Here is a 10,731-nt window from a genome sequence, read left to right as displayed (position 1 = left end):
AGACTCATTAAAGCCATGACAGTATTTAAAGCCAAGTAAATTCACAAGAACTTCCAACTGTGCAAGAATGAGTTAAATTTTACGTTACTTCTGCATCTGACGTTAAGGTAACCGAAAACGTTGACGTGATAATGCCACACAAGGACCCTATATTGCGGTCTATCTGTTACACCTTAGTTAAGCAACATTAAAGATATCCCGTTACTGTGATTTGAAATGTTGTTTTGTAATAAGGTGTAGACAATTTTTCAAGTTCTCAGATTCTTTACTTACTAAAGATTTATTAACCCATAACGCATTTGTGATATCCTGTATATTCCTTTACATGTGTTATGTTACATTGCAATGAACTAGAACGTGGAAACTTTATGCAGCATAGCCATAATAAGTAAGTGATATTACAAGTACTAATCGTACTAAAACAACAAATCTACTATTTACTTATTAAATTCATATTTTTTATTGGTAACATATAACAAGCATTTAAATACCTTTTCTAATAAAATTTGTCTATTCACAGTAAGAGTGATAGAAGCAATAATTGGCGTTATTCTTGTAGATTTACATTTTAATCCTTCGATGTTATTTAATTTCTACTTTTACAGGTGCTTAAAACACCTATTTTAATTTCAAATGATAAATACAATAATCGTATGTGTTTTTTTACTGAAAGATTTTTATCAAATGGACGGTATTTTCAGTTTGATCAAATAAAGTGTCGATCTTAAAATATTGCGAGGCGATGGGTCTACATTTGGCTGTAAACAGTAGAATATAGCGAGTAATATGGCCTTTGCTTAATATGATAACTATTATCATTATCTTCTCTACAGATTAACCCTAAACCAACTTTGCCCAAGGGGGACAATCTGTTTATATAGTGAAATTGTTGAATTAACACCGTTAGTCAATCCTGGTTGCTATCCATATCATAGCAATGCAACGGAAAAGAAATATATCTATGTCTCCTGCTATACAAGATAGTACAGTCATGCATCTAATAGTACTGACATTATTTCCTTTGATTTTCTCAAAATTCTTGATATTTTCCCATACTTTGACGTATATATAGATATATATACTTCTCGTTATATATATATAGAGAGAGAGAGAGCGAGAGAGAGAGAGAGAGAGAGAGAGAGAGTGAGAGAGAGAAAGAGAGAGAGAGAGCAGAGAATCCCTTTCCAGCAGTAGCTTCCTAAACTTATTTTACCTGATGAAATTCGTCGGGGTTTAATCTTGCGTAAAAAATTCGTCTGTCGACAAGTTTCACTACAAAAATGCACACTTTCCCCAGGGGCATTTTTTTTATTTGATCTTTACATACTTTTCTATTCTTAGTACTGACCATTGTATTAATCATGCATGCCTTTTCCATGCACAGATGTAGAAAAGTGCAAGGTTTGCTAGAGATAATAGTCACATATTCACCTAAGTCTATAATGATGTTTTAGCGGAGTTGTCTCCATTTATTTTCTAAACATTTTATATATACTAATAAAAATGATTTGACAATAGAATTATGAACTATCAACATATATAGAAATAGCCGCCAGTTTCTTTTTGCCACGCCGGTATTTGGCAATTTCAGCCTATATTTATACGCGCTTCACAAAAATGAAAAATGTTTTAAATTGTTGCATTTACTAACCTGCTTCAAAATTAGTATGATTTTGTTTTCATTTCAGTACCGTGTTTTGTAAATCTGTATGGAAAGGTTGCATTTGCCATTGCCATGGCAAATCGTTCTTTTGCCATGCCATGGCAAGAAATTTTATCATTTGCCATGGCAATATTTTCCCTAATTTTCTGAAAAATATGTTTTGTTTATTTCTGGACATATGTACAGGGAGAGTCAAAATTGTTTATAACTTTATCTCATTTTTTTAAATTTTGCCATGGCAAAGAACTGACATGGTAATTTTGCCATGGCAAAGTTTTTCCATGGCAGGGCCATGTCAAAATATTGCCATGGCAAGTCCATGGCAAAGATCAGCCATAGCAAATTGCCATAGAAAATATTCTTAAAATTCATGACAAAGTGCTACATGACAAATACAAAAACAATTGTATTGTAGCTTAAGCGCAGAAGTGGAAACAAGACAAAATAACAGGTTAACAGAAATAATAATATAAAAGTATATAGGTAACTTGATGGATATTTTTGTCTATTGTTTTTTTGCGGGGGGTTTGGAGGTTTGGGGGAGTTGGGGGGGGGGGGGTGAATAAAAGTGCCATTCTGGTGTTGTTTGCTTTTGTCGAGCTGTCGTATTACCGTGTCATCGTCAAGCCAACTCAACAGAACGACACATTCTATATATTTCGTCTTGATGTGCTGCCGTGTTGGACGAGAAAAAAACGCAAATAAAGGATATAGGTCTTTATTTTTCGAGATCTCGTGCCGGTGTGTATAATAATATTGTTCTGGCACCCTTTTTTGTTGTGGGTTTGCCCTGTCGACAAGATAACATGACAGAACAATCTCTGTATTTGCCGTTCTCTTTATGTCGTCTTGCTGTGAATTCTCCTAAATGAATAGAGGATATCTGTTTGTTTCGATGTAAGATGGAAATACATTTCACTGAGTGATCACTAGATGCTATGTATTTATGAGTTGCGTAGTGCATGAAAGTGCAAAGTGTATTTCCGTGTGAAATTAAGTTTTCCTGTGAGAAAGTATCCAATATATTTCACTCTAATATTTCAATATTTCCCTTGCGTTAGAATATCAAGAAAGGTTTAAATCTGATAGAAGCAATGCCAGTCCGTCAGTCCGTAACTTACAGCGACACAGCCTTATTTTCAAATAGATATATTTATCCCAGGACATGAATATAGATTACGTACAGACCCTGTTTTTTTGTAGTCTAAGATCATTGCCAAATGTAAAAAAAAGTTATTATATTCAGTGCTGTTATAATGTCTGGTCCTTTGGGATAACGGAGTCCATTCAATCGATGTGTAAATAGAGTTTCGCTTAAGCCGGTGCTAAGGGGCGTGTATGGAATGATATTTAGGTAAATATTACACAATGCCTGCTGACTGTTACAATTTACTCACTGACACTCCCATTGTGCTTACTGGTATAGTAATCATGCATGCTGGCACCTTTAACATGCTTGTTGACAATGATACCACGCTTGTTGACAATGATACCATGCTTGCTGACAATGATACCATGCGTGCTGGAAGTTACAACTTCTTTGCTGCTTAGACCCTGATGTCTATATCATACTTTCATATGGCAAAATGACAGTGCCGTGTACCGTATTGGAATATTTCAACATGCCGGGACTGTATATAAGCAACATTGCAGTTACAATGCTCACAGAAGAAAATACACGATGTGCCCACACAATATGAAAGATGCAATCAGCCACTAAGCAAGTTGAAAGTAAGCATAATGCAAAGTGCAACATTGCACGTCACATTTTGATACCAGGGAGCGCAAGTTTATAGTTTTCACGAAAGGTAACGGGAATATCCGGCCTATAACGGATTTTAATTAGCTCTTGGCTAAGTGTCAAAACAGTCATCACTGACTCAAGTTCATATTCTACATGTTCAAAATGACAGTTTGACACATTATTAGCAATCTGCAAAATTCTGTCCTTAACAGCCAGTTTAATTTGTGAAATATCAGGAATTTCAAACTGTAAGTCTTCCATTTATATACCACGTCACTTGTAAATAAACGCAACATTAAAAATAAATAAGCAAATTCGATGAATTGGTATCCCCCGCCGAAAGGGCTTGAGGTGAGGAATGGCAAAAAATATTTCTGGCAAAAAGTTAAGGATGTTACTAAGAAGCAAATAATTTCGTCAAAATCATTTTAACAGAAAATGAATGTTTTTTTAGGTGGGGGGGGGGGGGGGGGGGGGGGGTGACCGGGTGAGGGTGCAAAATTTCACCTGTTGATTATAAATATTGATGGAAAATTAAAAATGAAAAAAAAAGAAAACAAAAAACGGGGTGGGGGATGGGGACGTATGATCGGGGTGGTGGGCAAGACCGAGTGGAGAGTGAGGTGGGGGAATGGTACAACTCTGCATGCTAATAAATATTCATGGGAGGTTTGAAAAAAAAAATAAATAAAGAGGAATGATTTTTTTTTTTTTTTTTTGTGGGGGGGGGGGGGGTTGAGAGGGGGAGGGTGTATGACCAAGGCAAAGTGGTGACCAGGTGTGGGTACAAAACTTCACATGTTTATACTAAATGCTCATGGAAAAGAATGAAAGAAGTTTAATGAAATTCTACCAATGGGTTGGTTTGTTATGTAGATTTTTAAACAATTAAAGGGCAATAACTCTAAGGAAAATTGACCAATTGAAAAAAAAAATGAACGGCATCATTGAAGTTTGCTGGTTCATATTAATTTCAAGTTTTATGAAATTCTACCAGCTTGTTACTGAGAAATGGCTGCAGATGTAGATTTTTCATTAAATCAAGGGCAATAACTCTAAGGAAAATTGACCAATCCGACAAAAAATTTGACGGGCATCATCGCAGTGTGCTGGTGTATGTTTATGTAAAGTTTTATGAAATTCTACCTGATAGTTACTGAGAAATGGCTGCGGACGGACATTTTTGGGCATTTTTCATTAATCAAGGGCAATAACTCTAAGGGAAATTGACAAATCTCAAAAAAAAACTTGACAGGCATCATCGCAGTATGTTGGTTCATGTTTATTTCAAGTTACATGACATTCTACCTGCTTGTTACTCAGAAATGGCTGCGGACGGACGGACGGACTGTCGGACTGACAATACATTTCAATACCCCCCTCCCGATTTCATCGGCGGGGGATAATAAAGTTAAGACAAATGGCGATTTGCAAAAAGGGGAAGTAACTATTGTTAGATCTCTATACATATTCGGATATCCTCGATAATCTTTCCGGCAAATAATTATTCAAAGTACGGAAAAACACGACCACTTGAACATAGCGCCCCCTGTTATCAAAATGTGACATATACTTTTGAAATGACATTATGCTTACTCCTATTTTGCCTAGTGCCTGATTACATTCCTTACTGGTTGATCACTTCGTGAATTTTTTTCTTGGATGCATTACAGATTAACCAGTATAACCATAATATGTTGAAATATTCCAATACGGTACACGGCACTGTCATTTTGCCAAATGAAATTATGATATAGACATCAGGGTCTAAGCAGCAAAGAAGTTGTAACTTCAAGCACGCATAGTATCATTGTCAAAAAGCGTGGTATCATTGTCAACAAGCATGTTAAAGGTGCCAGCATGCATGATTACTATACCAGTAAGCACAGTGGGAGTGTCAGTGAGTAAATTGTAACAGTCAGCAGGCATTGTGTAATATTTACCTAAATATCATTCCATAGGCGTGAGAGGTGTTGCATTTTCCATTACCTATCATCAGACTTAATCAAACCGAGTCTGTATTTATTCTGCTTGGTTGCATTCTTTGCTTCCAATGGATCTTTTTACAGATTTTATTAGTAAGCAAATAAGAATTTTGTCTCAAAAATTAAAATCAATCGATAAAACCCGGATTTAAAAATTGAATTAAATAGTATTGTGATGATATTTTGTATTATTGCATGACGGTGATCGTACGCAATATATTTTTCCTGTTTAGAACAACACATATATTACTCCAACTTACGAACATACCTTTTCATTAAATAAGTGTTTTTCGCTTATGAAAAACGAAAGATTTATTATCACAGTAGCTTGATCTTTGATGTTGTATACGAGTCGAGAGGATTTTGTCATGCCTAAATCACCTAAGTCGCGCGAGAATGGAAAACAGTTTCCTAACAAAAATGTTTAGCGCTTTAAACTTTTCTTTTCTTCTTGATCTAAATATAATTGCGAATATCAATATCAAGTGTATTCCATAATTGTGTAAATGAGTTGCTGTGTGCTTCTGTACACCGAGTTGTTGTGTGTCTCTGTAACGCCGAGTTATTGGTGTGTAATTGTTAATATTTCCTAGTGAATAATTTGTCGTTTCTGATAGAAGAAGTTGGAAAATATTCTTTATGTATTGTGAAAGAATAGCAGTTTTGCTTTATAAACTGTAAAAAGAGAAAATAAACAAGAACAATAGTTTAACAGGAAAGTCGCAATTGCAGTCGACGTGATAGTAAACGTCATTTAAAATAATACATTTTTGCTGAGTCCGTGACGCTAGTTACCTCCCCTGAAGGTCCGTCCACAGAGTCACAATCATTGGCTATATCGAGGTACTTGGGCTTTCTAGACATGATTATGAACACAGTGATTGTTTATTGAAGAAATGAAAAATATATATCAAATTTTCCCTTGAGCATACTTCTGTGCAACACAAGCTATGTTACGCCCTGAGCATTTTGCAATACCCGGAGGAAGTCACCCACTGGACTATATTGTCGTTATTTGTGGCAGTAAATGACCCCACATTCATATTACGTCACGTAATTCAGGGATACGTACCAGTGTCGTATAGCTAGCAGTTATTGGAAAGCACAGCGTGTCTGGCAGGCAAATTGTATAATATATGGAACTATTATTCAATGACAACATTTAAACACAGACACTTTTTTGCGGAGAGATATAGCTCTTTTCATGGCCTGGATAACATCTAGTTGACAAATCGAGCACGACTTTGTACTGTCTTACATGTTCGGCTGGGAATCACTAATGATTAAGCTGGCTTTGAGATGTGGCCGAGTTGGACGTAATGCCAGACTGAAATAAAACGAAGGGATAATTACGTTACAAGTTGGACTATCAGACTGAAATGAAATAAAAAGAATAGTCACATCACAAAGTGGACTAATTATTCCCTACCTAGCGGGTAAAGATATTATCCAGATTGTAGATCGCCTTATCTTTGCCAGGAATATTGTATGAGCGATTTTCATTAACGGTAGGCAAGAAAAATTATCTATTTGAGTAAGTGCTCGGTTTTCCATTCCACGCTGTCTCTTGGTTATGGGAAAAACCTGTATAAAACGGGCAGTCATATAAGGTTCTTATAAAGATCTACATTTATTTTCAACGTATGGACATTTTGCGAATTTCGTAATGTATTATGTTCTCGTGTATGATTTTTTCAACTCAGTCATATAGAATCTACATCTCGTATTTTATGATTGAATTTCGTCTACTTAACCTAGATATAGTTTTACTCCCTTTTAAGTAGAGATCTGTATCAGAAAAATTATACAAGTTCCTTTCATTTTCAGAAATATAGCATTATCTAAACAATACGTTGGTGAATACTAGTACTTATAAATTTTATATCGAATACGTCGTGTCTAAATCTAAGATGAAATATTTTGTTGTATCGGCGGATCTTAAACACCATCACTGTTCTAGCAATTTAACTGCGGTTCTAGCGGATTTTTTTAATCTAAGGACAGGTTGGTGCATGAATACGGCACAACTGCAAGGATAATCTTTCGTTTTACATCAATGTCCAGTTGTCATAGGTTACAAATAAATAAACAAATAAACTATATTGCTGATACATATTGTCTATTGTTTCGTTTATCATCTTAAATTCCATCTAATAAACACCTCTGGTTCGTAAATGTAGTGTAACAGTATTACAACAATAGCTTTTATTATAGTGTATTAGTCCTTGCTTCCCCTTGACCATAAACGGACACGTACTGTTGACCCTCTACTCGGACAGTTAAATCACACGACATAAACTGACCATTCACAGCAAATAAACATTCGCACTCGCCATTTTCACAAAACATCAGTGTAACACCATATTTTTGTGCTACCAAATATTCCAACATTCTGTAGACATATACATATATAACAGCAGGTAATCATTATAAACTTGTACCGTTAGTTTTTATCTACAACTACATGTACTTATTTATCGATTGATATATTTGTAATTTTAGCAATGGTCCGATGAATTGTTGACCCTATTTCAGTTGTCCATGTAAAAGGTATTTATCGCGATCCCGTTATTGCTTGTCCATCAATATGTTTCATGCATTGCCAAATACAGTGCTTGTACTTTTATTTCAGTAGCTGTTTATTTATTATGGTATTATGTATATGTTTCAGTTGATTTATATATTGGTTTGAGACAATACATATCACAACAAATATAAGGTGTTCCTCTTCTATTGTCACGTCCAACCCCCGACCAAAACACTAACTGGCAGCGGGCGACAAATGGCACCCAACGTGATTGACAATGCCTCAACCGATTGGTGAATATACAGCACGTGCATTATGAATCATTGGTATGAGTTACTCTCAGCATCCAAGGTACCATATAGCCAAAACATTTAGCTATATTCAGCTGAACTTGTTTACGAACACCCGGGTTATGAACTATATCATGCATGCATTTGGTTAATCAGGGTCCCTATATCGTTAGAAACTCATAAAAAGTCTTAACTAGAGACATCATCAGGGTTTTTCGACGCTAGATGTGTATGAAATGTGTCTAGCAGATAGTGACTTTTGACCTATATATAATAGAGTATTTAGAAACTGTGATTCCTGTTCAACGACTCAGTTTTCTCCTTATCTTCTTCCTCTATTTCGACTTGCCAATATCCTGTCTTGAGATCTAATTTTAAAAAATATTTGACTCCCGATAGTAAGTAAAAGCTTTCTTCAACACGTGATATTGCATATGCATCCCTTTTTGTCCGAGCATTTAACTTCCTAAAATCAATACAAAACTGGATCGAGCCATCTTTCTTCCGTACAATTACCACGTTTGATGACCAAGGGCTTTTGGATTCCTTAATAGCTCCTATTCTGAGCATTTCTTGTAAATGTTCTCTAACTTCATTGAAAAGTGCCGTTGAATGCGTCTACAGGGTTCCTTAAAAGGCTTATTGCTTGTAAGATTTATTTTATGCTTTACTTCCGTTGCATGACCTAGATCAGATGTTGATTTAGGAAATATCTTGTCCCACTTCTCAAATAGTTTGTAAACTTTGTTCTTTTGTTCTGGTGTCAAGTCCGAATTGTCAAGATCAAGTCCATATTTCTTCTATTTTGTATTATTTTCATGTGCACTAATATTTTTGTTTTCTGTTTCAGGTTGTATGGATGCGGAGAAGGTGGTCTTCGGAGGAGCGGTGATGTCGGCTTGGCGAATAACTTTCACTTCCTGCAACTGGCATATGTTTGACTTGGCTTTTAATATTTTGGTTTTGCAGAGATGTTGCACATTTTGACGGGGATTCTTGCTGTTTTAGTCTGTGATTTTGAAGATACTACATGTGGATCTATCCAGAAATACACCATTTTTTGGGCGAAAATCCTACCAAAATGATCTTAGATATCAAAGAGAACGCAGCGGTGACAACTAGTTGGTCGTTTATCAAGGAACAGTCGCTTGGGTTTGGTTTTCAAACCATTTGAAAATACGCTTGCTGTGGAAGCATTGCGGTTTGTCCCGGTTACCAGCAAAACTAAAGCAGACACGGACATATGTTATATCACCGGAGGTACTCATTGATATAAGGACTTGCACCAGCTAGGTGTCATTTCACAAAATAATATCTTTAAAAACTTTACCCTCAAAAACAACGTTTTATTTACGAATTCTGCTTGGCGTGATACCCCAGTTGAAACGTCACAAGCCACGTGATTGTTCACCGTGTTAATGTGAAGTTAATGTAAGCAATAGTAACAAAGAAAAACAAAGGTTGCCGAAAAACTTTGACCAAGAAGGCTCATGTCGACGCCGGGGCGAGTAGAATAGCATACCTATTTTCCGAATACTGGAGCTTAAAAAATGAAGACTGAACGTGATTAAAGGGTAAATTTCAAATGATGTACTAGAAATAAGTTATACATTGAATTAGATAGCAAGAAGGTTCTAGTTAGATATATCAAACGGGCAAGTGCATTGAAAAACAAGAAAAAATGCAAATTAACTTTTGAAAAACCAATCGATTTTTTTTTGTAAAATGGGTACTATACTTAATACAAAGGCAATTAAAACATAACAGATATAAAGCTGTTTTAGCTCAATATGATTATAAATACAATATATAAACAACATTTAAACAGGCAAAGTAATATAAAAAAAATGTCAAAATCAAAGGTTTTATACTTTAAAGGGTTAGTTTTTTTTACATTTGATTAGCTCAGTTTCAGTGAAATTTTTAGTGGCAAATTTCTACATTTACAAAACTTTGGGATGTATTCATGAACTGTGCAAAGTTTCATAACAATATATCAACATTTGTCAAAGATATAGAAGTTCTCATAAGAACATTTTTGTATATTTTCCGTACACTTGAGACAAAAACACACAGTTTCACATATTATATTTATAAATCATACAATCTTTCAACTGTATACATACAAAACAAATCATTGAAGAATAGAGAAAAGAAATATTGTCTTGCAGACGTGTGCTCTTGTTAATAACTTACAAAGTGAACATTTGCTGATAATAATTATAATTCAATAAGTTTTCAGATGGAAATATTTGACAAGGAATGTACAACTGCTAAAACATAAATTAAGAGCTAAGTTAACAATCTTTTCTTTGTATCAAATATCACATTATTATATATATCATGAGCATGTACCATAGCATTTTATTACAACATATTTTAATGTAAGCGTTACTCTGTACACTTGGGACAATTATAAGCGCTTATCATAATCATTGTTATTCAAAAGAAAACTGACATTGTACAGTCATATCATAAAGTATTGCTTGCTGATGTTTTTTAACTTCACACAGTTTCTCAGT

This window comes from Mercenaria mercenaria, unplaced genomic scaffold (assembly GCF_021730395.1).
Source record: "Mercenaria mercenaria strain notata unplaced genomic scaffold, MADL_Memer_1 contig_698, whole genome shotgun sequence".
In the NCBI taxonomy this organism is placed as follows: Eukaryota; Metazoa; Mollusca; class Bivalvia; order Venerida; family Veneridae; genus Mercenaria; species Mercenaria mercenaria.
This window is presented reverse-complemented; position numbering follows the sequence as displayed.